The sequence below is a fragment of the Eulemur rufifrons genome, chromosome 7, assembly GCF_041146395.1.
Source record: "Eulemur rufifrons isolate Redbay chromosome 7, OSU_ERuf_1, whole genome shotgun sequence".
NCBI classification, from domain to species: Eukaryota; Metazoa; Chordata; class Mammalia; order Primates; family Lemuridae; genus Eulemur; species Eulemur rufifrons.
Genome location: NC_090989.1, coordinates 189,565,045 through 189,592,564, shown reverse-complemented (window position 1 = coordinate 189,592,564; position 27,520 = coordinate 189,565,045). Strand labels below are relative to the sequence as shown.

General features: G+C 51.7%; 1 protein-coding gene across 1 annotated transcript in view; it reads right to left on the bottom strand.

The window, feature by feature from the left end:
* Positions 1-24,513, bottom strand: part of CPLX2 (complexin 2) — a 79,248-nt gene extending 54,735 nt beyond the window's left edge. The window contains exons 1-2 of the mRNA XM_069476140.1: positions 24,301-24,513; positions 12,850-12,930 (exon numbers count right to left, since the gene is read on the bottom strand). The gene's annotated coding sequence lies outside the window, so the exon portion shown is untranslated. The remainder of the gene's footprint in view (positions 1-12,849; positions 12,931-24,300) is intronic.
* Positions 24,514-27,520: the final 3,007 nt, after the last annotated feature.

Sequence of the window (27,520 nt, the reverse complement as noted above, 5' to 3'; positions counted from 1 at the left end):
ACTGTCCTACCATCCACCCATTCGACCACCCATCTATCTGTTCATCCATCCACCTACCTATCATTTCCTAAGAGTCTGGCATTTGTCAGCATTGGGGGCACAGCACAGGCAAGGTGCACTGGCTCTGTCCTCCCAATACTGAAAGTCCTATGAAGGAGACACACAAGTCAATAAAAAATTATAATAAATGTGGTAAGTATGGTGATAAGAAAAGAGTAAGGTGCTGCAGGGCACCCAACACATCCCTGAGGGGAAGAGAAGACTTTCTGTGGAGATGGCACCTAGGCTGGGACCCAGAGCTAAGAAGGCACGAGCCTGTTCCCTGCCCCGTGTTCCTCATCTCGTTACTCAAGGAATTCGACTCCCAGCGACTCTCCCCTTCTCCTTGTTGCTGTGAACAGCACCTCTTTGAGAGGGCTTCTCCTTTGTGCTCATGGATTGGGTGGGGAGGTCACATCAGCACATCAGCACCAGCTGCAGACAATAGAGAGACCCAGGCCTGGCGACGGGAATGGGTGAGAACTGACTGGAACCACTGGGGATGGAGTTGCCAGCTGTAGAACCCAGGCGGTGGCTGTGGTCCCACTCTGAAGGGGACAGCCTGCCTGAGAGTGACGCTGGCATGGAGGAGAGCAGTGGAGAGGTATAGAAGGACAGGGTCGGGAGGTCACCATTGGAAGCCCTGGGTCCAGGCATGTCTGATGCCAGCAACATCACACTTTTCCTTTTCCTTTTAAGCCATTTTGAGTTGGGTTCTGTCACTTGCAGTCTAAAGAGCCTTCATTAACAGTAAAGAGTCCCATTAACAGTAGGAAGCATTTCCACATCCTTTGTCTTATTTGATTTCACCACAGCCCTAGGAAGCCATTTCCAGATGATGCGACAAAGCCTTAGTGAGTTGAATCTGCGACTCGGACCCAGGTCTGCCAGGTGCTGAAGTCCATGCTTTATTCAGGACACCTGGAGGTTAAGAAGGAGGGATGCTGGCGAGTCAGACTTAGATTTGAGGGGAGAGGGTGGAAGGAGAAGGAGACTGAGGACAAATCTCAGAAGTACTATCTTCCGGGCTGTGCAGGGTCCAGTGGGAAAGGAAAAGTGAGGATGGAAGAGAGACGGAAGACAGAGAAGGAGGTGAGATGTAAGGCAGTGGGCTGGAATCAGAAAGCTGGAAGAGCGGAAGAAAGATAACACTCCAAGTCCCCACGTTCCAGCCAGGTGAGCTGGCCTTTGAGCAATGGTGCATGGGCCTCCCCCGCCCGCAGTCAGCCCACACTGCATTGCATAGCCACGTTCCAGGTCCGACTAAAAACATTACCTCCTCCATGAAGCCCCAGGACCCCTCCTGGATGCTCCACAGCCCCAGCCCCCATCAGTGTCTTCCCTGTGATGCTGGCCACCTCTGCCTCCCTATCTCACTTGTTTGGGCGTGTGACTCATCGCCCTTCCGGTGAGGTCCGAGCCTTACTCATCTTTGATTAGACCCAAGCTCCTTGCCTAATGCTGGCGCCCAGTAGGGATCAATGCCTCTCTTAAAAAAATATTTATTTGAAGGAAATTAATGTCCAGATAAGAATTAAATTTAGCACATGAATTAGAGTAACAGGGAGCTAGAGAGGGGAAAAGTGAGATGAGACACAGAGATAGAGACAGAGAGACGGAGTCAGCAAGGTGGTGGGGTGGGGCGGGGCCTGGGAAGGCGAGGCGGGGATGGTGCTGGGCGCAGAGACCTGAGGTCTTCGGCCTTGTCTGGGGTCCGGTTGCTTGCCCTTGTCCCTGGTGTTTTGTGGGGCAACCATCTGGCAAGGACTCAGCTTGCTCAGAATCCAGTAGAGGTGGGAGGAAGAAACCCTGAGGGGTGGGTGGGGAGAAGCTGGTGGACCAAAGAAGAGTTCCTATGGAAAGCTGGGGTTAGGAACTACCAAATCCTGGGACCTCCCCTGGGGGTCTGCAGGGCGCCTTTGGAGCCCAAACCAGAGAAGGGCACACCCTCCCAGGCAGCGGGCCGTGAGTCCCCCCACTCTGCTCTGGGACAGAGTGGCTGACCACTGTCACAGCTTTCCCCATCATCTCCAGGGCCCTGAGCATCGTTCAAGGCCATTCTATTCACTGTATCATCTGTTTGTTGTCTGTCTCTCTGGATGGAGAGGAAACCCCGGGCAGACAGGGCGGGGGTCCTGTGGCCTCCTGGTGCCCAGCGCGATGCTCAGAAGTGTTCACCGAATGCTGAGCACGTTGATGAACAGAAGGACAAGTCAGGGTACTGCTTGGAGGGGGTGTTGCCGAAGCACTTTACCAAGCAGGGCTCCCAAAGTAAAGGCGCCTGGGCTCTGAGATGAGAGCCCTTGAGAGGAGAAAGGCCCTTCTGGGGCTCACTGTGTGGCTGCCAGCCCGACCGTGGCAGCTTCGGGGAGTTGAGGTCCAGGGTGCAGGATGCTGTGCCCAGCCTGCCACACCTGCTCTCAGGCAGTGAGGACCTGCCAGCAGCCTGCTGCAGCTGCGTGAGGCGCCAGGATGCTGACCTGTCCCTCAGAGAGGAGGAGCCAAGGAGCAGTGCTGGGTGGGGGGGTGCCCGCCAGTGCTGGAGTGTAGAGGAGGGCGGGCAGCGAGCCTGTGCCAGGTAAGCTAGGGGCTCCCTTGCGCCAGGCACCCTGCCGACCACCCTGGCTGTTGTGTCTCCCTGACCTCTCCCCACAAGGCTCTGGGGAAGGGATTATTGAAACAGATGAGGAGCCTAAGGCTCAGAGAGGTAAAGTGACCAGTCCAGGGCCACGGGATGAGTGGTGGAAGAGAGAGGTTCTGACCCAAGTGGGCCCGACTCCTGCCTTCACATCACCAGGCATCCAACACAGTGTTGAGGCTGAGGGCACTGGGCTTCCGAGGGCTGCTCACCTCTGCCTGGACTTCTGGTGTGATGCGGAGAGAGGGGAGGGAAGGGGAGGGGAGAGGGGAGAGAGGGAACGTCCTCTTCTACAGAATAAGGAGCAAGATAGATGTCCTTGTAGCTGCTTCGTGGCCTTTCTTTCTGTTCCATTCCTTTTGGGACTGCCTGCCCCAGTCTGAGATTGGGCAGAAACGAACTCAGAGCCTGAGGTCCCGGCTCTTCAGCTCCACTCCCAGCCCCACCATGAGACCCTGGGCAAGTCATTCCCCTCTCTGAGCGGCCACCTCATCTGTGAAATGCTGGTGGTGCTTCTGACCTGCGAGGGCGAACAGCAGCTGTGGGGGGTTAAGGAGGCAGAGGAAGCCCAGTCCCTAGGAGAGATACCTCTGGTATTAGCCGGAGGGTCCAGGACATCTACTTCCACAATCCCAGTCACCCCACTTGGCCGCCCGGGATGACTTTCTAAAATGAAATGTGGACCTTGTCCCTCGCTCCCCTTTCAGGGCTTTGAACAGACACTTCATGAAAGAGGACGTCCAAATGGCCAGTAAACATATGAAGACGTGTTCAACCTCACTACTTACGGGGAAAATGCAAATCACAATAACCACTGCATGCTCACCAGAACAGCTAACATGGAAAAGACAGGAAATGGCAAATGTTGGTGAGAGTTTGGAGCTACTGGAACTTCCACACAGCACAGTGCAAATTGCTACGCCATTTTGGAAAAAACATTTGACAGGATCTGCTAGAATTGAACCTGCATCTCCCATGGGGCAGTGACTCTATTCCTTGGCACAACCCCCTAGACAATGAGTCCGGGACTGCATGCTTTCACTTATCTGAAGTTCAAAAACAAGCCAAAACTAATCTATGGCGTTAAAAGTCAGTGGCTCCTTTTGGGCGGAGCTGGGGACTAGGAAGGGGAGCGAAGGGGGCTTCTATGATGCTGGTCAGTTTCCGTGATTATGTTTGTGAAAATCCATTGAGCTGTAAACTTATGATACAGGCACTTTATGGATGTAGGTTATATATCAATAAATTTTTCCCAAAAAACCAAAAACAATAAACGACTCATCCTCCCATGGCTTCTTCCTAGCCTAGGACAGGTTCCCAGCTCTGTGGCTGTCATTCAAGGCCCTCTGCTGACCGATCAGCCCACTTGCCATCAGTCCCTGCCTCAAGCAACAGAGGACAGTGAGTGGGATTTTCTACACACCGGGCTGTTTCCCATCCTTGTGCCTTTGCCCAGGGTGCCCTCCTGCCTGGCATCCCCTCTCTCCCCATTCCTGTCTGCCTCCTCATCCTTCCCCTCCCAAGGTGGGCCAGCCACCCCTCCTCTGAGCACCCACAGTACCCCCCACACTCTCCTGCATCTCAGCCACCCCCACATGGTTTCAATATCATCCTTCACGTGCCTGCCTACTCCCCCAGGTCAGGGCCTGCAACTGGCTCAGTTCTCTGCTCCTGTGCTCAGCACAGGGCCTGGCGTGGTGGACAAACGGGGAATGTTTGCAGAATGAAGGAAGGAAAGCTCACTCTTATTTTAGGCTCCTGTTGGCCCCTCGGTCGCTCCCCCCACTTAATCCTAGGTTGAACCTCCATCATTGTCTTATGGCAGTCTTCCAGAGATTTCTCTTCCCTGGAATAAATGTTCCCGGTCCTGATCCTGTCTCTCATGTGACGGATTTGTTTGTTTTCTTTTGTGAACCAGAAATGGATACACATTCCTGTACCCTGGTCCCCTTATCCCCTTCATTCTCACCACACCCAGTTCCCAGGGACAACTCCTGAGGACTAAGATAGTGATTAATTGGCCAGAGGTAGGAGTCGGGCCAAGACCTTTCCTGCAAACCCTTGTCCCTAAGGGCATCAGATCCTCTCATCACAAACACCATGGGAGTCATTCAAAATTGGAGCAGGATGCTTGAGGACGGGAGGAGTAATGAGCCTCTTGTCATCAGAGGTATGCAAATGGAAACTGGCTCACTCCAGTCAGGGGTGCTATTGGTGGGAGGCTAGACTCAATCCCTCCAACCCCAATGGGGAAAAGGAAAAAAAACCTGACATCAGTTGAGGTTCTACTGTGTACCAGGCACTTTAAATGCATAATCTCAAAGACTTTGCCTAACTGTTCTGGGAGGAAGGTGTTATCTTTGTCCCCATTTTAGAGATAATGGAACTGTCACTCAGAGAACTCTTGCTAGGAATTTGACTTACTAGGAATGAGCTGGAATTTGAACCCAGATATTTCTGTCCTAAGCTTATGTTCTTTCTAGAGCATATCTAAGATCCTATGATTCCATCCCAAAGGAACATCTGCTGTTCTGTCACACCCAGGGGGAAGAAGGCATGACAAGTGTTTTGGAGCCCCCTGGAGAGGGGCCCCTGACTTGCCATCGGCCGTGATGTGGCCAAGGCTGTCCAGCAGGGAGGGTGGGATCCCTGAGCACTTGGGCACCTGCTCCATGGGAGAGAAGCCCTTGGAACAGCCGAGATCACTTTGGGGTCATCAAGGGCCTCACAGGAGGTGCTCAGGGGACCAGGTGGCAATTTCTCTCTAAAGAGTTCGATCGTTGGCATTTGACCTCTGTTTTCCATCAACTTGTTTTCATTCCCTAGTGTTTACTGATTGCATAAATAAGGAAAGGTGGAAAGCTCAGGCTAATGAAATTCTCTCCCAACTCTTGTTCCACTTTTTAGGATGTGTTGAGTTAAACATGCAAATGAAGAGATGCTTCCATGCACTAACCATGAGGAGTCCCATTGCTACTTGTGAATGTCAGGCCCCAGATGCCTCTGCCCCACCAGCGGCCAAAGTCCACCTCTGGGACCCCCTGGGCTCCCTAGCACTGCCAGCTGCAGGTCAGGGTTCATGTTGCAGAGACATGAACTCAGTGAATTCCCATGTGCTCCCACCCATATTCCAGCCCCTTGAAGTGAGACAGGTCATGTGACTAGTTCTGGCCAAGGGCTATGAAAAGAATCAACCAACGTCACTTCTGGGCTGAGGCATTTAAGAGTGAGCGTAGGTTCTCCGCTCACTTTCTGCTCTGCTGCTAAGCCAGCCTGGGTCCCTGAGTCACCCCCTGCTGGCCCCACAGCAGACTCTGGGAGAGAAACAAACCTTTGTTGCATGAAGCTACAGAGATTTCAGGATCTACTTGTTGCCACAGTATAACTTACCCACCCTGACACACACAGTGCCCACAGCCCCTCCTATCAGTGCCACAGCTGCCCGAGTGTGTCGGGCACTCTGCTGGGCAGGGATGTAAAAAGACACAGTAGGTGCCCCAAGGAGCTTACAGTCAAGGGGCAGCAGACAAAGCAAACGAACTTCAGGCGGCCTCCAAGCAACTCGGGGGGCCAGTGCTGCGACAGGAGATGTGGGGTCCGTGGGCGTCCAGAGAAGGAGGGCAAGGCCAAGAGAGGGTGAGTCCCAGCAGGCTTCCCGGAGGAAGATGTCTCAGCTGAGTTGCAGCGGATGAATAAAAGTTGCATGGGCACAAACTTGTGGTACTTATTAGTTGGTTAGCACAATATTTAATGTTTTTTCTGTGAATTGACAATATTTAAACATAAGGAGTTTCACATAAAAATCTGGATTTGGGCCGCCACTTCAAAAATCAGTGCAGGTATATTCATCAACACTGGGGCCTCGTGCCTACACGGCAACAACCGGCCAGAGCTGGCCACGGCTGCCCCTGCGGACGGGCACGTCTATTCCAGGTTGCGGCAGTTCCCTCCACGGCTCTGCTCCCTGCCAGCCCTGCAGAGGGCTGGCACCTGCACCCACTGAGTGCCTCAACTCTTATCAGATTTCCTCAGCCCAGCGGATCCTTTTCAGCCTGCAGACCAAGGACCAGGCTTGTCTAAGCACCTTAGTTTTCCTACGGCCCCCAGCCCATCAGAGGATCCAGGAGCCCCTCACTGGGAGCTTGAGGGGCCCTGCCATATGGCTGACTGGCCCCTGACGATGGTGACCCTGGTCCATTCAGGGCAGGAGGAAGGAGGCCCCAGGGACTGTCTCAGAGAGTCAGGCCCGGTGACCACAGTGCCTGCTATGCCCTTGGCTCCTCAGGCAGACATTTGCTGCTTTGGGCTGCCCGAATCCATTCCCCCTCCTTTTGGTAACAGCCCCTTGATTTTCTTTTTGGGAACCACCCCTTCCCTAGTGTTCAATCTTGGAGGCAGTCCAGTCAAGCCTCCACTCGTTCTGCTGGCCAAGAGGAGGACACGGGACCCCAGCCAGGCACGCTGTCTGCCTCCCGGGGCTGTGAGTCACCGGCAGAGTGATGCAAGGAGGAAAAAGCGGCTGTGGTTGATGCACCCCCGAGGGGGCCTCAGCAAAACCAGCCTCAGGTCCTGTTTCCAGACCCTCGTGCTGCTCTGCCCGTCCCTGCCTGAGCCTCATGGCCACCATCCCCTTTGATCCTGGGCACCCTCTGATAACCTCCAATAACCCCCTTTTCTGTTCCGAGTGTGGCAGTTAGTTTCTGATGCTTGCTCTCAACTACCCTAACTCACACACAGCCCCTCTCAAAGGCTGGTGTGAACTCTGGGCTCACACCTGACTCCCCTAAGGCCAAGCCAGCACAGGCTGCCTCCTCCTGAGCCTCAGCTCCTTCCTTTACCTCTGCTGGAGCTACTGGGTCATTGTTTACAGTCCAAGCCTTGCCAGAAACCAGGCCCTACACAGCTCTGAGCACACTGCCTGCTGGCCAGACCCCTGTCCTGGTCCCTGGACTCCCGGCTCAGTCAGGAGGCTCTGGGCCACCTGCTCAGAGATCTTGCTCCTCCTTAGGATGCAGCTTCCTTTGCCCTCCAGGACCAGGCTTGCCCTGGAGGCTGTGGGGGGGCCTGGAGACGTCCCTGTTCCTGGACCCAGCACGGGCTCTGGAGCCACTGAACCAGAGTCTTTGCCAGGTTAGCTTTTTCCTCCGTCAGGGACCATCTCTGTCTCTTTCCCTTGTGTACGTCTTGCTTGTACTAGTGTTTGCTTCATATCCAAATACCTAGGAGTAACACTTTCACTTTGTAACCGTTGATACATATATATGAAAGGCAACATGAGATCATTCTCGTAAAGGGGAAACCAGTATCATGTTCTATAAATGGAAGGTAATGGTAAGAAATAAACACATGGAAAATAAGTCGTTGGTTGTTATTCAATTCCAGCTAGATACTGTTGCCAGCTGAGGGCTGAGCCTCTTCCCTGAAAAGGAAGATCAACACGTGTTAGAGAGGTGTTTAAGTAGAGGCTAACCTCCAATTGAGACTGTCTCTGTGATGTAATCAGCTGAGAAAGCAGTAACTCTTTCCCAGTGGTATTTAATTCATGCCTGAATAACTCTTGAAATTGTTTCATAGGCCACTGAGGGTGTGTGCCCACTCTGGAAAATGCTGCCTCAGCAGCCTCTGCCTGCTCCGAGAGCCTGCAGCCCCCAGCTGGCCTTGGCCACTGCTGCCCACCTGGACTTGATCCACGGCTGCTACCCTCTGCCCGCCACACACTGCGCTCCACGCCCACTGGGCCTGGGCACCCGCTCCGTCCCAGGGGACGAGCTTGGTTCCAGGTTGCCCCGGGGAGTTCCCATAAAGAGAAGGATATAAGAACTCACTTTCTGAGCCCTTCCTAAGTGACAGGCACTATGATAGATATTTTACATATATTATTTCAATTTCCCCCAAATTTCAGTCATTCACGTGTCAACTTCGTGATTCTACCCTATCAGTATTATTCATTTACTAAGTATTTCTCTTTAAATTGATTTGCCTTTTTAAAAAAGCACACAATTTCGTTTTCAAAGCAAATGCTATATTATTTCCATAAATCATAGAGTTTGGTGTTTTGGTTATATGTTTCTAACATGCATCAATTGCGAGCCATTAAAATAATAAATGTTCATCCATATACCACCTAAAGTCACCTTACACAGCATCAATCACACACACGCCAGCCCGTGGACACATCCTAGCTATCGCCCATGCAGCCCTGGGAGGGCTTCACAGTGAGAATGTGGAGGCTCGAAGGGTCACTTGCAAAGTCCCACAGGGGAAAGGGCGGGGCTGACGCTGGCATCCAGACAGTCTACCTGCAAATGCCTCGGCTCTTTCAACACCAGTGCTTTCCAGATGCATTTTTAAATCAAAAGAATCCTTAAAAAATGGAAATATATGTGGAAATCCAATATATAAAACAGACAAAAGCAGAGCTTTTGTGATTGAAATGGAGGTTGGGGGACTCAGAGCTGCTTCTTTAGAGCCTTCCCTTCCTAGAAGCCCAGGGCCCTGAGGAACATTATTTTAAACCCACACTGCACCACCCTGTTCCTTGACTCCATTTAGTCTGATTTCCTTGTGAGCCAAACTCCTGAGGGGTGACCTCTGGGTCTGTGCTGTTTTCCTGGCTGGGCATCTATATCTTGGACCTTGGCCATCTTGCCATCTTGAAATTTTCCATCTTGCCATCTTGAAATCTTCCACTGGCTTTCTAAGCCTTACTCTGACCTAATTATTCACTTATCAAACACTGGCATCTAGTCTGTACCCAGATTTTTAGAGGGTACAAAGCATAACTGTGAGGAACAGAATATGTTTCCATTGATGGGTTCCCAGACCAGTGTGGGAGACAGACACAGGTGTGGCCAGGTGCAGGGAGGGTTTGAACAGCCCCTGCTCACTGAAGCGCAGTGGTCTCCTCACTCCTGCCTCCCGCAGGTGCCCACTTGTATCCTGCAGTGGGCAGTGCCTGGGATGGGGCCGGCCCAGGGGCCCCCACAGTACCACCTGCCCGCCACACTGTGAGGCCAGAGGTCTTCCCTGATTTCCTACTGCGGTTCCTGGGTCCCTGTTCCCTTCAGCAAACACTGCCTGATGTCCGAATCACACCTCACTCAGATCCCCAACTCCTCACTCCAACAGAAGGACCAATTTGCAATGGTCCCAGCATCCGCAATATAAAGCTCTGCCTGGCTCCTGGCCTCGGCCTGTCTTCTCTCCTCACTGCTGGGTCTATGTGACCCTCAAACCCAGAGACCATCCTCCCACTGCAGTGAGTACCCCCCAAAAGGGCCTTCCTATGCCAGGAAGAGAGGCACCTAGTGCCTTAAATGTATGGAAAGATCCTGGCAGAGTTCCAATAAGTTTTAATGCTACCTAAGGGAAATTTATTTAGCCTTTTGGTGTCCTCCGACCAAGCCAAGATTGCTGTCTGTTCCCTCAGTCCTGACTATGGTCCTGGTCCTCTCTGAGATGCCTCCATCTTTGGAAGGCCCTGTAACGTCCCCAGAACACCACCTATGGAGGCTCCCCTATGCTATGAGACCTGGTCTTAGCTAAGTCCAAGTTCCAGAAAGCTTCTCTTTTGGTGGATCCGAGAGTTGGGTGCATTAGTAAACTCAAAACAACTCAAGTCCATTCAAGCCAAGTCAACTCAGGTCAGCTGTACTTAGGCCAAGCTAAGTCAGCCAACTCAACTCCATTCCCCTCAACTGCACTCAATGCACACTTACTGTGGACTTCGCTGCCTGTCCCACGCTACCCTGAGCCAGGTTTTAGTTGGTGGAAAGGCGGAATCCAACAGTTAACATGACACAACCTTGACTCTCAAGGCGTTTTCTCTTTTGAACCTCGATTCCAGGCTCAAACTTTTTCTCGAGCTGCAGAATCCCTCACACAAAGGGCTGGAGAAAGAACCTCCTTTTCTGGCCTAGAGACAGGCCAACCGGCAGCCTAACCATGGGGTTTGCCTTCCAAGACTTTTCAAACCACATTCTTAGGGTCGTATGACCTTGAGACCTCAAATTGCAGTGTCAGTTGGTCTCTTGCCCTTTAGAATCTGGTTCGTATGGGTCCTGAGCCACTCACTCATTCTTTTGTTCATTTATTCAAAAACCTGCATTGAGCACTTACTATGTGCTAGCCACCTTACAGACATTATCTTGTCTAGTTCTCACAGCAATCACTGTGGACACAGAACAGTAAGTGGACAGCTAGAATTTAACCTGGCCCTAATCCCAAAGCCCGAGCTCTTTCCGTCTCATCCACTGTCTCTCAGAACAATTGAAAAGAATCTATAATAAAGGGTAGAGATCACTGAATGCTTAAACAAATACGTTCTATATGGAGGGAAAAGAATGGATGAATATTTCACGTAAGGCCAAATCCCACCTGACCAGTTTATTAGAATTCTTTGAGAAGCAAACTATATAGGGAGATAAAGGGGGCCTTTCACAAAAAGTCTTTTCCAAGTTTCTATTCCAAAGCCTATTAATAAAATTGATTCATTATAGAATTGGGCAGAGGTGGGTGGTGAGTGGGAGGGAGTCTATTTTTGCATGGATAGGGAACTGGCTTAGAGACAAGGAGGAGAGAGTGGGGATAAATGGGCGCTTCTTCAAACGGAGAACCAGGGTTCCCTGGGATTGGTACTGGGTTTGCTCTTATATAACACTTGGCACACATGCATCAAGCACCCAGTGTGTGCAGGTCTTACACTAGCATGGGGGCTGGGGAGATATCAAAATAAGCAGGACTCAGCTCGTGTCCTGGAGGAGCCCGAAGACGGAAGTGCTCAGTGACATCTCCAAGTTTTCAGAGGACAGGAAGCCCCTGGGGGTGGAAATGCCAAGACATTGGAGAGACAGCTAAAGAAGGTTGCCAGGAGTGTGGAAAGAGCCCCAGACAGCACCCAGAAGATCTGGGCTCTAGTACCAGCTCTGTCCTTGACTCTGTGTGACACTGGACAAGTCCCTTCCCCTCCCTGAGTCTCAGTTTTCTCTCCTACGCAATGAAGGAATTGGACAAGATGATCTGTAAGCTTTAGTGCTCTGGATGGAGGACAATGACTTGAAATAGGCACAAGTTATGAGGATGTCTCTATTTCCTGTGGCTAAAATGTCCCCTTCTGTCCCTGTCCTGTGATGGGAGACCCCTTCCCCCATTTGTGAACAGTGAAGATGAGGCAGAGAGCCACGAGGTCTGCAGTGCTGGGGCTCGGAGCCCAGCCTGGAATTCCTCAGTGGCATTCGCTGCGAATGACTCAGCGTCATAAATAGCTCCCATCTGGATGAGCAACGATATCTATAGCGATCGGGCGATCTCTACATCCACACACACTCTCTCTGTGCAAATATGTGGCTCACTGTATGCTAAATATGAGGTGGCCTGGAGACGTTCCTCCTCTTAAGAGACTATTTGGTATGAAACTCAAGACTGTTTATTTAAAGAAACAAGTTTACAACTATGCACGCCGGATTACTTGTAGTGGGTGGTGGGGAAGAGGCAATGTGGCTGGAGGGGACACCGGGTGTGATCCGAGCTTGGACTGCCACCTGGAAGAAGAGCTGAGGTTGACTGCTCCAACCACAAGATGCTGGGCTCCTGGGTGGGGTGGGGTGAGAGTAGGGGTGCCAGGCTCATCAGCGCAGGGAGCCACTGTTCAGCAGAAAGAGCGTGGGACCTGGCAATGACAGGAGAGCCAGGTTCCAGCCCAGCCCTCTGCCCTGCCATTCATCTTGGGCAGCTCATCAATTCACTCATTCATTCATCAAACATGGGCCAAGCACCTACAATGTGCATACATAGGCCACTGGGATGCAGACAAGAAAATGCAGGTCGGAATTCACACTTAGCCACCTACCAGCTGTGTGCCTTTGGACAAGTCCTTTCCCCTCCCTGAGCTTCAGTTTCCTCATTGGTAAATGGGGATAATGACACCCATCTCAGGTCTTTGGTGGGAGCACTGAATAAGATAATGCACAGGAAAGTGCTTCTCTGTTGTAAACAGCTCTGAAACGCAAGCTGACACCACTCTGCCACATTACCCAGTTGATCCACCTCAGTCCAACTTAGGAGTGTTCCTGGTGATCGCAGGGGAAATGTCATCATGACACCCTTCGTCAGGGTTCCGGGGGCTGGGGGCGCCCTCACACCACCCATGGGTGAGGCGCTGAGCAGTGCCCTACCTTTGCTTCCTGGCAGAGCTGGGACGCAGGAGCCTTCAGTCACTGAGCCGAGCAGATAGCATGTCGGAGATGCACAACTTCCTGAGGAGGAGAGAGGATGTTGAGGGTTGAGGAGAGAGCTAGCGGGGAACTGGCTTCCCAAATGGGCGTGGAGCCCAGGCCCGGTGAGGACATGCCCTCGCCTCTCCCAAGGCCACCACTGCTTCTCTTGTCCCAGTAAAGGTCTGGGCAGGATGGGCCCCTGCCTGGCATCAGACCCAACTCCCAGCCTCAGCTCAGCTAATCTCACAGAATTCGCCACCTCGTTCACTGGTTCAGGCAACACTCGTGTCGTGCCATTAGCCACACTGTGATTTCTGACGAGTGTAAATGGACAGGATTTATTGTCAGTTGTATCTGGTTTTGAATCTGGCTTTGGGGACATCTATTACATCTCTGTCAGCCTCAGTTTCTTCATCTGTAAAATAGGGCTTCTACTAGTACCAACCTCATACATTAAGTGCTAGATCAGTGCTCGTTATTATTATTATAATGTTAAAAACGATCACATCTGTGAAGTTATCTGCTACATTGTAGCCCCTCAGAGCTTAATCACGTCCCTCTGCTTTATTCCAGGGGGCGCCAAGCGTTCCTTACAAGACAAAGGTCGGCTCTTACGTGACTTTGTTTCCAGAGCCTGCACAGGACCTGACGGGATGCAGGCGCCCAGTACGGTTTTGCTGGCTGAGCCCTGCTTGCTCGGTTTGCTAGACTTGCTCGCACGTGTTCAGCATGAGTGAGGTCAGTGTTCCCCCTGCAGTTTATAGATGAAAATACAGATGTGGTGAGGGGAGATGGTCTGCTGGAGGTCACATGGGGTAAGCCTGGTGCTAGGATCAGAACCCATAATGCTTGCTCTCCGTAGGCCAGCTCTTGCTCTCTGCTGCAGCCAGGGCCCCTCTTGGCTGAATGCGATGTCCCCTCACCGCCCGCCCCCTCCCACCCCCCGCCACCAATGCAACCTGTCACATCCTCCCCCAACTCTGTGTTTCCTCTTCTTTCAGTAGCCATAGTTCTGCTCACAGTGGCTGCAGGAAACAGATATTACCATCTCATTTACGGAGGTGAGGACTGAGGCTCAGAGCAGTGAAGGGTTCTTCCAGATCACAGAGACAGTATGGGGTGAAGCAGGGATTCCAACAGAGATCAGTGACTCCAGGAACTGTCACCTCCTAGCAACTCGAACGCTCCCAGGCCCATTGCTAGAACAGGAGCTGGCTGGGGGCCCGTGCTGTCCGCTCTGCTCAGGGCCCAGAGGTCTCTCTAGAGCCTGGCACTTATTAGAACTTGACAAGTATCTGCTGAGTGAGTGAATGAATGAATGAGAATGAATGAATGACTAACTAAATGGGTTAATGACTGTGCCAGGCCATGTTCTAAATGCTGGTGACATAGCAATGAAAAAGGGCAGGCATGATCCTTGTTCTCAGGGAGTTGACAATATTTGAGTTTGAAACTAGCAACTGGATTGAAAACAGGGCAGATGTTACTGTTTTCTAAGGGGCTGGGGTGGGAGGTGGGGAGGGAGTGTGTGACGCCTGCTGTCTGCCCAGGGAATGGGCATCTGGGAACAAATGGTCACTTCCCTGTCCTCAGGTGGAGCCACCTGTGTGCAGGGTCAGGAGGGTGACCTTTAAGAAGGCAAGGAAAGATAGATAGGTGGCGCAGTTATGTGTTTCATGTCTACTTCCTGCTGAGTCCCAGACAGCTGGCTCATCACCTGGCACACAGTAGGTGCTTAGGAAACTTCTGTTCAATGAATGAAGGGTGGGAAGATCATTTGTTAGGATGACTTAGATGCAGGAACTTGTGGGAGTCAAGAGGGTGTCAGACCCCAGAGATTTAAATCCTAGTTAACTTGGACGAATCACTATTAGAATTATCACAACTCACACTTGAATGGGGCTTCTTCACTCTTTACACAGCCCATTCACACACCAGTTATGGTCACTGTGCAGGTGAGGGACTCATTCGGTACACACTTATTAGTGAGCTCTCTGTGCCTCTGTGCTGGGCACTGGTACGTAGACAAAAACAGCAGAGCAGAGCCAAGCCCGTCACATCCACCATCTCTAACACTCCCGTTGGCCCGGCAAGGCAATGCCGCAATTCACAGCACACAGAGGATGGCGAGGGAGGCTCAGACAGGTCTTGATCTTGCACAGTTGGAACCCAGGTCTCTCCTCTTACTCTAGGAGTGAGACATAAAAAGCTCATAGCCTAACGGGGACACAAACAGGAAAGCAGATAGCTAAAATACCATGCGACACCCACTCTAACACTCTAACACAGGTTTGTCCAAGGTGCCTCACTCTGCAGGAGCAGCTGGAGGGCTTCTCTGCAAAGGTGAGTACAGAGCTGAGGCTTAGACTTGGGGGAGTATAGTCTGGCTGGAGCCTGGGGGCAAAACATGGGACTGGCCGTTGTCAGAGCCAGTTTATGAGGGGCCTTAGAAGGCCTTGGGTTTCACCTTGAGGGTGACAGGGAGGGCTGCAGGGCTAGCTTTGTGCTCAGAGAAATCCTTCCGGGGCAGCAGGGTGTGGGATGAGAAGGGGAGCCTGGAGGAAGGGAGCCTGGGCTCCTCCTCCCAGGCCGGGGACAGGGAAAGGTGCAAGGCAGTGGCCGGGGGCTGACAAAGACAGGAGGAGTAGGTGGCAGGGCTTGGTGCTCAATGAGACGTGGAGTTGAGGGAGAACAGGACTTGGTCTGCTGGCTTGGGTGGCGCATGGGGCGGTGCCATGGGAGAGTCTGTGGCAGTCACCCCTCCTGTTGGCTGACCTACCCTGTAGAGATAGAGTTTCTCTTCCAGCCCCCAAGAAAACCACTGTGGCGGGGCCTAGAACCAGCCCCAGCAAAGGTCTCCCTACCACCTGGTGCCTACAGACTGTGTCCTAGCAACCTTGCAGCCCTCCCCTTGGCAACGCTAGCTCCTCCTCTGATTGGGCTGGAAGGGAAGGTGGCGCTGGATGCTTCCTGACCACTAGATCTGCCCGGGGAACCAGCCCAGGGCCACCAAGCAGCCTGCGCCCCAGGCTCATCGGGTGGAGACTGGCCAGTTGGGTGAGGGAAGGGGATCTGGACATTGGGAGGGACTCTGGACTGGGAGCCTTGCAACCTGGGTTCTGACCCTAGGGCTGACGCCCTGCCTGAGTGACCCTGGACATGTCTGTTCCCCTCCGTGGGCCTCAGTTTTCCCTTCTGCAAAATAAGAAGGGTGGACAACATCATCTCTAGAGTCTAATGTCTTATTCCATTTTTTATATTTTCCATGGTTACTGGTTGGGTCCGCTGTCTGACAACAGAGTTAGTGCCAGACCCCAGAGATTTAAATCCTAGTTAACTTGGACAAGTCATTTCATCCTCAAGTCTAGATTTTTTTTCTCTGAAAATTGATACATTTCATGCTATCTTATCCAAAGGGTTATGAGAGTCCGTTAAAATGGTATAAACTAAAGTGCTTTACAAATGGCAAAGATCTATGCAAATGTTGTCTATTTCATTGCATTGCGTGGTCTGTGTTCAGTACCAATGTATTGCAGCAGCAACAGCAAGAGTTTATCCAACAAATACTAGGTGTCAAGCACTGTGCTGAGTGTTTCCCTAATATTGTCTCAGTTAATCTTCACAACAACCATATGCGGTACTGTAATTATTATTCCCATTCTACATATGAACACAGTGGAGGAGCCATATGGCTAAATGCAGAAAGAACTCGGCCAGGCTCCCTGGCTTCAAAACTTGTGCATTTAAAATTTAATGAAGTGTCCATCTTAGGAGCTCTTCTCTACATTTTGGGTTTTTCCTCTTGCCTGAGTCAGACTCTAACTGAGAGTTTAGTGGGCAGGGGAATAGCACTAACATTTAATGAGCATTTTTTATATGCCAAGAGTCGACTGGCTTCTCAGACTTTAATGTATGTGCCAGTCACTGGGGCGTCTTGTTACGATGTAGCTTCTGATTCAGTAGGTCTGGGATGTGGCTGAGACTCTGCATTCCTTTTTTTTTTTTTAGCTTTTTTCTTTTTTTGGGGGGGGGGGGGAGAGACAGGGTTTAGCTATGTTTCCCAAGCTGGTCTCAAACTCCTGGCCTCAATCAATCCTCTTGCCTCAGCCTCCCAAAGTGCTGGGATTACAGGTGTGAGCCACTGTGCCAGGCCTGAGATTTGACATTTCTAATAAACTCCCAGGGATTGCTGATGCTGCCGGTCTGTAGACCACACTTTGAGTAGCCAGGTGCTGGAGGACTTCATACATTCTCTTGCCAAATCCTGGGGACTAGGTATTTTATCAGTCTCAAGTTCACAGGATGGGGAGCCGAAGCTTGAGAGGCAGTGCACCTTAGTCAGGGTCCCCCAGCATGCAAGGGGTGGGTCTGACCCTAGGCCAGCCTGACACCACACAGTCCTGGGACTGCAGGCCCAGTATCACCTCCTTGCTGTGGTCCCTGCTCTGGCCTTCTGTCTGCACAGCCAAGGCAGGCAGTGGTCTCTGAGGCCCCCAACAGGAACAACTTCTTATTTTTAGCTCGTCATAAGCAGACTCGCTGCCGCTGCTGGCTCCCAGTGGGAACAGAACAGGGCCTTGGCCCAGGCGGTGTCCCTGCAGTTGAGCAAATGTCTTAGGGCCAAGATTAGAGCCCATATATATGCAACTCAGTTCACCTTCCTCACCCTAATCCCTGCTTTTTTGCATCCTGCCTTTATTTAAAATTTTGACATTTTATTCATCATGTATTTTTTGCATTAATTTTTTTAAATTGCATACAATGTTATTTATCTTGTGACTGAGTTTTTAGCAACCCTTCAATTTTGCACCAGAGGCAGCTGCCTCTCTTCCTGGCCTCACCCCAGTCCTAGCGGCCCTATGTCTTCTCCCTCCCCCGCAGCCTCCTGGCATTAGGATGCCGCCCGCAAGGCGCTGCGGTGCCCGCAGTGGCAGCTGCCGTGGATTTATGTCCCAGCAGGTGAATCCTGCAGATGCGTCACCGGCCTGCCCCTTGGCTGACCTGCTCTAGAGATGGCAGCAGGGACTATGGACCTGAGGAGGGTCCAGGGGATCACTCTGACTTGGGCTTCACCCCATCCAGCGCCTTACTGGCTGCATGACTGAGGGAAGTGACTTCACCACAGTTTGGATTTTTGCCACCCCCTTGCCTCACAGAGACTCCGCACAGCCTTAAGGCCCTGCCTGGCAGAGCCCTGCAGCCCCTCTGCCCTCACCGACCACCACCCTCGCCCTTGCTCACTTGGTTTCTGTCCTCTGACCTTGTCAGACTTGTTCTGCCCCAGGACCTCTGCATTCTGTCCCTTCTGCTGGGACGCCTGTGCCGCAGCCAGTGTCTCCTCCTCATTTGGATTTGAGCTTCAGTACCTATTCCTGGAAGTCTCCCCGGCCACCTGACTTAAGCAAGCCCCCACCCTCTTTTATGTCCCTCCAAGCATGTATATGGCTTGGTGAGATGATTTCATTGCTTACTTGCTTGTTTTCTGTCCCCCCACTAGGAAGGGCACTCCCTGAAGGCACGGCCCTAGACTGCCACCGTCTCCGGCTCTGACACAGTGACTGGCCCGTCACAGGTGCTTGGTGCGTACTGACGAATCAGTAACCTTCTCCCTGGGCTTCGGTTTCCACACGTGGGAACCGGGACGCCAACCCTTACCCCGCAGGGTTACTGGCACAGTCGAAAGCACATTTGTCAAGCACTTGCTGTGTGCCTGTCAGTCTGCAAGGTGAGTCAGTGAGGCCCAGCAATATTATCCCCATTTTACAGATGATGGACTTGAGGCTCAGAGAAATGATGGGACTTGGAGAAGCACCTGGCCCTGTGCCCTGCTCTGGGGAGGCGTCACGACGTGAGAGCCAGGGCTGAGTTCCTCTGACTCTCCTGCCATCTGCTGCTTGGACTGCGAGCTGCTACTTGCCCACCTGGCCGTCACCGCTTCCTGACATGTCAGAGACAGGAATTCTAACGGCTGGGTTTTGCGGAACACAAAGGCCTGCCTCTTGCAAACGCAGAGATACATTTTCTCCGCATGGGCAGTTACCACGCTGAATGTCATCTGCCAGGCACTTTACCGAGATTAACTTCTGAACCCTATGCAGCAATGCTCGTTGCAGATTGAGGGGGCGGCAGGGGAAGTGTGGGCAGCGGTGTCTTCTGTCACAGGAGAACCTGAGGTTGGGAAGGGCTTAGGACCCCCCAAGTCAATACCTCGAGAAGTTTGGTTTATTTTCCCGAGAGGAGTTTTCCCACTGTCCTGAATGCACTGACCCTGGAGGATTCAAGGTTTCCAAGCTTTCCCGCCCTATTTGGCTGCTGATTCAGCAATGTATTCCACACATGTTTACTGAGACTATCCCAGGCATTTTCTAGACCCTGAAGATGCAATGGTGGAAGAAAACATATACTGCCCTTGCCCTCTTACGTATACTGGATCAGTAGAGGGGCTGGAAGACAGAGAGGCCTGCCAGTAACTGGCTGTGTGACTGTGAGTGTCTCGCCCTCTCTGGGTCTTTGGGTTTTACCTTACTCTGCACCCCCACCTCCCTGCTTAAAAGCCTTTGATGGCTCCTCCTTGCTTGATGAGCACCTCTGGCCTGGGGTTCAAGGCCCTCAGAGTTGGGCTGTAGTTGATATTTCTAGCATGTGCTCCCTGCTCTCCCACTTCATTTCGCCTTTTTTTTAAGCAATACCCAAATTCATACGACACTTTCTAAGTGCCAAGACTGAGTGCTTCACATATTTTAACTTGTTTAACTCTCACAGAAATCCTTTGAAATAAGTATTTGGATTCTCATCTTCTCCATCTTAAAGATGAGGCCTTCGAGGCACACAGGGGTGAACAACTTGTTTAAGCCCACACAGCTTCTAGATGGCAGGGCAGGGATTTGAACCCAGGCAGGCTGGCACCTGGAACATGCGCTCCACTGATAACACATGCTGCCTCTCTGTCCCCTGTGCACAGGCCCTACCACTCTCATTTTCCAGGTGCAATTCCACATCCATCACCCACCTCCATGAAGCCTTCCCTGATGCCTCCCAGGGTGACTTAATTCTTATGTCTGTGTTCCCACAATGCCTTGCATGCCATGGCGGCCCTTACCGCGGGTCCTATTGTCCTTGTTTGTGTATTGTCTCCCCGGCCGAATGCTAAGCACCTCCACGTGGAGGGGGCTGTGTCTCACCCTTCCTGCCTCCTTGGCACCCAGCCCAGCACCCCCACATCATCCATTCTCCACGCAGCAACCAGAAGGATCTTTTAAAAACAAAACCAATTTTTATCACTCTCCTGCTTAAAACCATCTGGAGACAATCTATTACATTTAGAATAAAATCCCCAGTCCTGACCATGGCCTAGAAGGTTCTGCATGTTCTCGTCCCTGTCCCTCCCGGCCTGCGGCTGCTGCTACCCTCCCCTCACTCACTCTGTCCCAGCCCCACTGGCCTCCTGCCTGCCCCCAGACAGGCCAGGCTCACACTGGGGCCTCTGTCAGAGCTACTTCCTCTGTCTGGAATATTCTGCCCGTTCCTGCTTGTTATTTGGGCTCAGTCCCATGTCAGCATTTCACATGGCCTTCCCTGTCTGTTGGTCTGTCTGTTTAAATGTTTTCATATTGACTTTTTAATTACTCTCAATGACTGTGTCTACCATGAGTGTGCAAGCCCCATGAGGACAGGATCTGAGGTGTCTTGTTCTGCTGTATCACCATCACCTGGAACAGTGCCTGACACAGAATAGCCACTCAGTGAATAAGCATCTTGAAGGAGGAGTAGATGCTCACTAAGTCCCTTGGGGATCCTACATACGGCAATTCAGTGAGGCCCAAGTAATACAACGCGTCTAAATCGGTCTCATCCCAGGCTAATACTGGAATCATCTCACTAGCAGAAGTGCACTATCTTTATCACTTTCCTTTGTCTTGCCTGCAATCATACTCCTAGGAGTAAGGTCATTTTATTGGCTATTCTCTGCTGACTTCCCTTCACTAGGGATGCTAAGAGCTCCTTGCATGTGTTCTCATTTGTCCACCTAAGAATTTGCGGAAACTTGTGAGATACTGCCCACTCCATTTTGCAGGCAGGGGCTTCCCTGGAAAGTGAAAATGCTTGTGAAGTCAGAGCCCCAGAACCCCAGAGCCCAGGTGGGACACACATACCCCTCATGGTCATCACATTTCTTCAGTAATGGGAGAGACTTTATGCTCCGAAAGGGCACAAGAGCTCTGAGTCCTGCCAGAACCTGAGCCAAACGCTACTCATTTAACACCTCAAAGGAGCTGATGTCTGCAGCCGAGAGCTGTATGGCCAAATACAGGGCAAACCACGCTTCACGTGCACCTGGTCAAGGCAAGCAAGGCTGGCAGAAGTCCACAGAAATGAGGTCTGGGTGTCTGGCTGCAGAGCCCTTTGCTAACGATAACCAAGGGGCCAGCAGGGAGACTTAGCACAGTGGCCAGAAGATAGGTGCCACCAGGATCAACTTACTTAGAAAGCATATGGAAGGGACATTTGTCAAGGATCTCAAAGACCAACCATCACACACTGCCATCCTCTTGAGGACCAAGAGGGGTATTTCTTTCCTCTCTTGCTCTTCCTCCTTCCAGCTTCTTTGAGCTGGGGAAGAAAATGGCACCCCATTTTCTGCTACTTGTTTATGAGCTCAAAGATCTTGGCTCTGGTCTCAGCACTGTAGAACTTCGGGCAAATTCCTCCCCATTTCCAACCCTTGTCTTCATGTGTAAAATATGGCTGTCAGGCTTAATGATTTCCAAATCAATGATCTCCATAACTCTAAGCCTCTATCCTTATGAGCTCATGATTCAGATCACTTTGAAAGAACAGCTCTCACTTTTTCTTTATGGGGCTTCATTTGTCTTTTTTTTCTTTTTTTCTTTCTTTTTTTTTTTTTTTTTGAGACAGGATTTCACCCAGGCTGGAGTGCAGTGGCATGATTAGAGCTAACTGAAGCCTCCAACTCCTGGGCTCAAGTGGTCCTCCCACCTTAGCCTCCCGAGTAGCTGGGACTATAGGTGGGACCACCATGCCCGGCTAATTTTTTTTTTTCTATTTTTGTAGAGATGGGGTCTCATTTTTGCTCAGGCTGGTCTCTATGATTTGTCTTTTGGTCAGCCTTGCAAATGGTCATCGGCCCCAGTGTAGCTGTAGAGACGAACAATGAGGGTTGATGTACCCCTTGTTTTTTCTCTAAAACAGTCTCTTCTAATGCAAGTGGCTTATAACCATAGTGTGACCTATCTCTCCACATGTTCTGCTAAGCACAGAGATGGTCAAAAGAGATTGAGAAGGGAAGGTTATGATTTGAGTTAGTCACTTCTAAGGTGGTATAGCATCTGAATGACATAAGTTGTATTGATGCTAAAATCTTTCTGTATGAAATGATATCTTGAGTTTGCTTCAAAATAAGTCAGTGTGTGTGCGTGTGTGTGTGTGTGGGTGTGTGTGATGAAAGTGGGTGTGGGTATAGATGAAACAAAACTGGCCAACTGTTGAAGCTGGCTGATGGGTGTGCGGGGGTTTATTATACTATTCTTTTTATTTTTCAAAATATGTTTGAAATATTCCATCATAAAAGGTCCTTTGGAGACCAGCTCCAGCCTCTCTCTCCACTCTCATTTTACAGTCTCCACACTGAGCACCCTCTAGCACAGTGACATCACTCTGGTGGCTGTGATTTCACACCTCTGAGCCTTTCACACAGTTCCATTTGTCCGAGGTCCTTTTCCTCTTCCCCACAGTTCACCGCCCCTGACACTGAGATCCCACAGCCTCACACCTTAATACTCATCACATCATATTGCAATTGTTTGGGGTTTTCTTCTGCTTCCTCTGCTGGTCTGAGACCTCCTCAAGACACTTCTCTGTCTCTCCAGTGCACAGCCTATGCCTGGCACATAATAGGTCCTTGACACATGTTTACAGAAGAAGTGATAGCAGTAATGGTAGCTACCATTTTTCGAACACTTACTATGTGCCAGGCAATGCACTAAGCCTCATTACCAGGCTCTCTCATTAAATCCTCATTGCAAGTGGGTATTATTAATCTTACCATTCCACTTTCACAGCTGAAGATAGTCTCAGGTCACTTGCCCAAGGTGACATGGTAGTAAGTGACAGAACTGAGATTGGACTCAACGAAAACCACTCTGCTCTTTTCCTTGCATCTGGGATTGTAACAGATTTCTCTATGAATGTTATACAACAGTCCCAGGAGTTGGGGAGCCAGGTTTTAGGGCCAAGTCTCCCACTAAATAGCTGAGTGACCTTGGGCAAATCACCTCTGCCCCCCAGGCCCAGTCTCCCCAGTCGCCCTGTGAGACTGTCAGCGCGCAAGGGTGTCACGTGACCCGAGGGCCCTCCCAGCTTCGGCTCGCGGAGAGGAGGTTTCTCTTCCACGTTCGGTTTCCTGCCACCGAACTGGCTCCCTGGGAACTTCTCGGCTGGCCGTGCACACTCCCCCAACCTCCCGCCTTGCTCTTTGCAGTCCCTCAGGGCTAAGCCGCCTTCTCAACCCGCTCCCGTCACCCCTGCCCCTCCCCCCCGACAGGCTGGGGTTTCTTAGCTCGGCGGGGGGACCCCGGGCGGGCGTGAGAGAGGGAGCCGGTAGCTGTCCTGTCCTTGCGGCTTCCCCGCAGCTTCTCGGGCCCCTCCCCCCCGGAAACTCAGCCTGACACTTTCTAGGGATGTTCGGGGACAGCCAGAGCCAGAGACTGCAGGCGCCAGCCGCGGGCAGCTGTGTTAGGCTCTCGGAAGTCCGTGGCTCTTGGTGGGGGGGGGGGGGGTGGCAGTCTGGAGGAGGGGGCGGCGCACTCCCCCTCAGCCGGCCCGCCCGGCGCCGGGACCCCCGGTGCGGTGTCCGCTCCCCGCGCTCTCCGACGCCCCGCCGCGCCCCGCCATTGCGCGGCCAGGCCTGCGCGAGCTGCGGACCCGAGCCGCCTCGCGCGCTGGCGACTAGGCCCCTCCCCGGCTTCCGCGCCGCTCCGGGGAAGCGAGACCCCGAGCGACGCAGCCGCGCCCCGCCCGGCCGGCGGGAGGCCCCGGCGCCGGCTTTGTTTGCGGCGGGCGGCCGCGGAGCCGGCGGGGGCTGGCCGGGCGGGGGACCGGACCGGGAGGCTCGAGCCCGGCCGCTGTCCGCCCGTGCCGGGCTGACCCGCGAGAGGACCCGGTGGGCGCGGGGCTGTCCCCGGGCGGCGCAGAAGCGGGCGGCTCTGGCGCCCTCCGCCTCGCCCGGAAGAGCCGCGGGCGGCTGGGAGCTGCTGGACAGGGAGAGGCCGGGGGAAGCCGCCCGCGGGGAGCTCGGCGGCGCGGGCCTGCGGCTGGGGTCTCCGCGGCACGCCTGCTCCGGCGGCGGAGGTGGCGGCTCAGCGACGGGGAGCGGGCGCGCGTGCTACGAACCTGTTGGCGGCTGCAGCAGCTTCGCGGCCGACCAGGGCGCCCGGGACCGAGGTTCTGGCGCGCGTCTCCCTCCCCTCGTCTTTGACTCCTCCGCCGAGGCGCGCCCTCCTGCCGGGGCTGGCACGTGTGCACGCGGGGGCGCCGGGCCCCTCTCTGTCCGCCGCGGAGCACGCCCGGCTGCAGGGCGCAGAGCCAGAGGCCTTTCCCAGGGGCAGACCGGCTCCCGGGGAGACCCAGGCTTCCTGAGAAGGGAGGCGGGGGCTGCGGCGGAGACGGGAGAGGGCGCCAGCAGAGGTGGCCGTGAAATCCAGAGGGAGACGTGGGGGAGTTCCCCACACAGGCAGTTCTGCCCTGAAGTTTGGGGACTTGGGGGTCTGCCACCAGGGCATCCTGCCTTGGAAATGTCTCCCTCTCTCCATTTCTGTGACCCATAACCAAACGCAGGTCTTATATTTACCTACTCTGTTGCAAACTCCACTCACTGGTCTGACTGCCTCTGGTACCTCATTCCAGTCCTTCGCCTACCATGCCCCAGAGAGAGCTTTCTAAACCCTGTCTATGTATGTATGTATGTATCTGTCTATCTATCTATCTGCAAACTTTTTGGTGAGGCACTTAAGGTCCTCACCAGCAAGACTCAGGGCTTCCTTTCCAGCTATGTTCCCCCCATGACAGAGGACTATTCATTCTGAACAGGCTCACCCCAGTGCCTTAGCACCTGCTGTTGCCTTTGGCTGGACCGTTCTTCCGCCTTATGCTTTATCTGCAAGTTTTATAAAGCGTCTGCATTCTTAATGAAAATTTCTCTGACCACAAGTCAGTCACTCCCTCCTCCAGAATCCCTCAGCCTTTACATCCTCCACTAGACTTCTTATCACATTGTATCAAAATTACTTGTGCATCTTTATCCTCAGTTGCCAGGCTTATACAAACTGGTTCTGTATTTTATTTTTCTCTGTATTTCTATCTCCTAGCATGGTGACTGACACACAATAGATGTTGAATTATGTCTGCTGAATGAATGCACACACGTGAGACACAGAGGTCAAAACAATTTCCTTTTCTTCATGTGATTGTTCATTTGATTTCTCTGTTTCTATCACAGCCTACAAAGCCCCACATGGAGGAATCCCTGCCTAACCCTCCTGCCTCTTTGCCTCCAACTCTCCCGGGTCAGTACTTCTACCGACAATGACCTCTATTTTAGACCAAGATTCTTTTTAAATTAAAAAAATTTATTTGATATTTTCTCTGCTTGGGACCCTCATCACCTTGATCTTCACATGGCTGAATTCTCCTTGTCATTTGAATTTTAGCTCAAATGTCACCTTGTCAGAGAAGCCTTCTCTGGCTGTCCATCTAGTGCTTTCTCCTCCAATTATTCTGTAGTGTTGCCTGCTTCACTTTTTTTACTACTTATTTATCACTGAAATCATTTTATTTATATGTTTATTTGTTTATCGTTGGCTTTCGACAACTGGAATTGAACTCAGCTGGGGCCAGGGTCACGTCTGTCTTGCTTACTGCAGTACTCTCAGTGGTTAGCACTCTGAGAGGAGCTGGTCTTACACCAGGGGATGCATCAGGAGTCCTTTTCTCTTCAGAAAGGCTTGAGCTATTGTGCAGGTCCTCGTGAAATCTTCTATTAGGTATAAATCGTCTAAGAATGTTTAAAGAAGGAGGATCACACTGATATTCCATGGGAAAGGGAAGGAGAAGAAGGGGGTGGTTGCAGATATGCAGCTGTGCAATTACAGGCTTGAACCGCAGCCCTGTTTCACCCTGGATAGCAAGAGCATGACGACCCACTTCTCTCGCCATTCAGGGCACTTTCACATTCACGATCCAGTGTGAGATTTATGACTACTTTATATAGTAGGCATTATTCTCCCCATTTTACACCTAAAACAACCGAGGCCAAAAGAGGCAGACGGACTTGCCCAAGGCCGCACAGCTTGTAAACACTGACACTGTTTCTCATACTGTGCTCCATGTTGGGGATCTAGAACTAAGACATAGCTTCTGCCCGCCAGGATTTCACATTAGTAAGAGACACAAATATATAAACATGGGATTATAGCACAATTTGATAAATGCTCAGCAGTGATTCTCAACCTGGAGAGAGGTGGGGTAGAGTAGGGAAGAAATGGATAGGCTGTCAAAATCTAAGTAAAATGAAACTCTTTTCAGCAGCAATTACACTTTCGTGAGTGCTTCCCAGGTGTCAGGTACTGCATTAAGGGTTTTATTTTCTTTGCCTCAACTAGTCATTCCTGCTTATTCCTATCCCCATTTTACAGAAGAAACTCTGTCTTAGGGAAATTAAGTAACATGGCCAAAGTCATGAAGCTGGTAGACAACTGAGCTAGGACTTAACCTGAGTTTGTTTGACTCCAAGCCTGAGCTCTTAATCATTAGGCACCCAGACCTAATGAATCTGAATGGCCAGTGAGCAGGGACGGGCCTGGGATTTGAAGATGACTATTACGTTACTCTGGTATTTCTTCATCCCTACTGAGAAACACTTATGTAGAGAGTGCTGCAAGAGGAGGTGAAGAAGGGATGAATATTACCTGTAGGGCGGCGTTACAGGAGGCTGAAACTGGACCTTAAAGGATTAAGTGGGATTTTACAGGCAGACAAAAGGGGAATGTAGTATGTCAGATAGAGGAAACAGAATATTCAAGGGCCTCAGGGTGGGAAAATGAAGGGACTGTTATTAGTAGAAGTCTGGCGTGGATGGAGTGTAAGGCTGATGTACAGGATAGAGGATGGGAAATTGGGCAGGAATTGGTTTGGACTTGGCTGCCATGTCTCTATCCCTTAGGCAGTGCAGAGCCATTGAAAGGCAAGAGCTCTGCTTTAACGACTCATCACCATCTTGATCACCCCCCAGCAACAACAGTGCATTAATACTGTACAATTTGCAATGTGCTTTCTATTAATGTTGGAAATACCACTCTGGAGTGATGTGGACCCTAAGCTCCAAGAGTGTACCATGCTTGTGGGCATGCTCCTTAAGACCTAGCAAAGAACCTGGGACAATGTAGGTGCTCAGTATTTGTTGAAGAAGAAGAAACTGGACTCAGGCAGGAGTCTAGTTTAGAGGCTGCTGCAGTAATTTAAGTCAGAGAGAAGGCAAGAGAAATATCACTTAATGCAAGACCTTAATACAACTCTTTGGACTACTGACTGTAGAAAGTCAAAATTTATTGTCCCC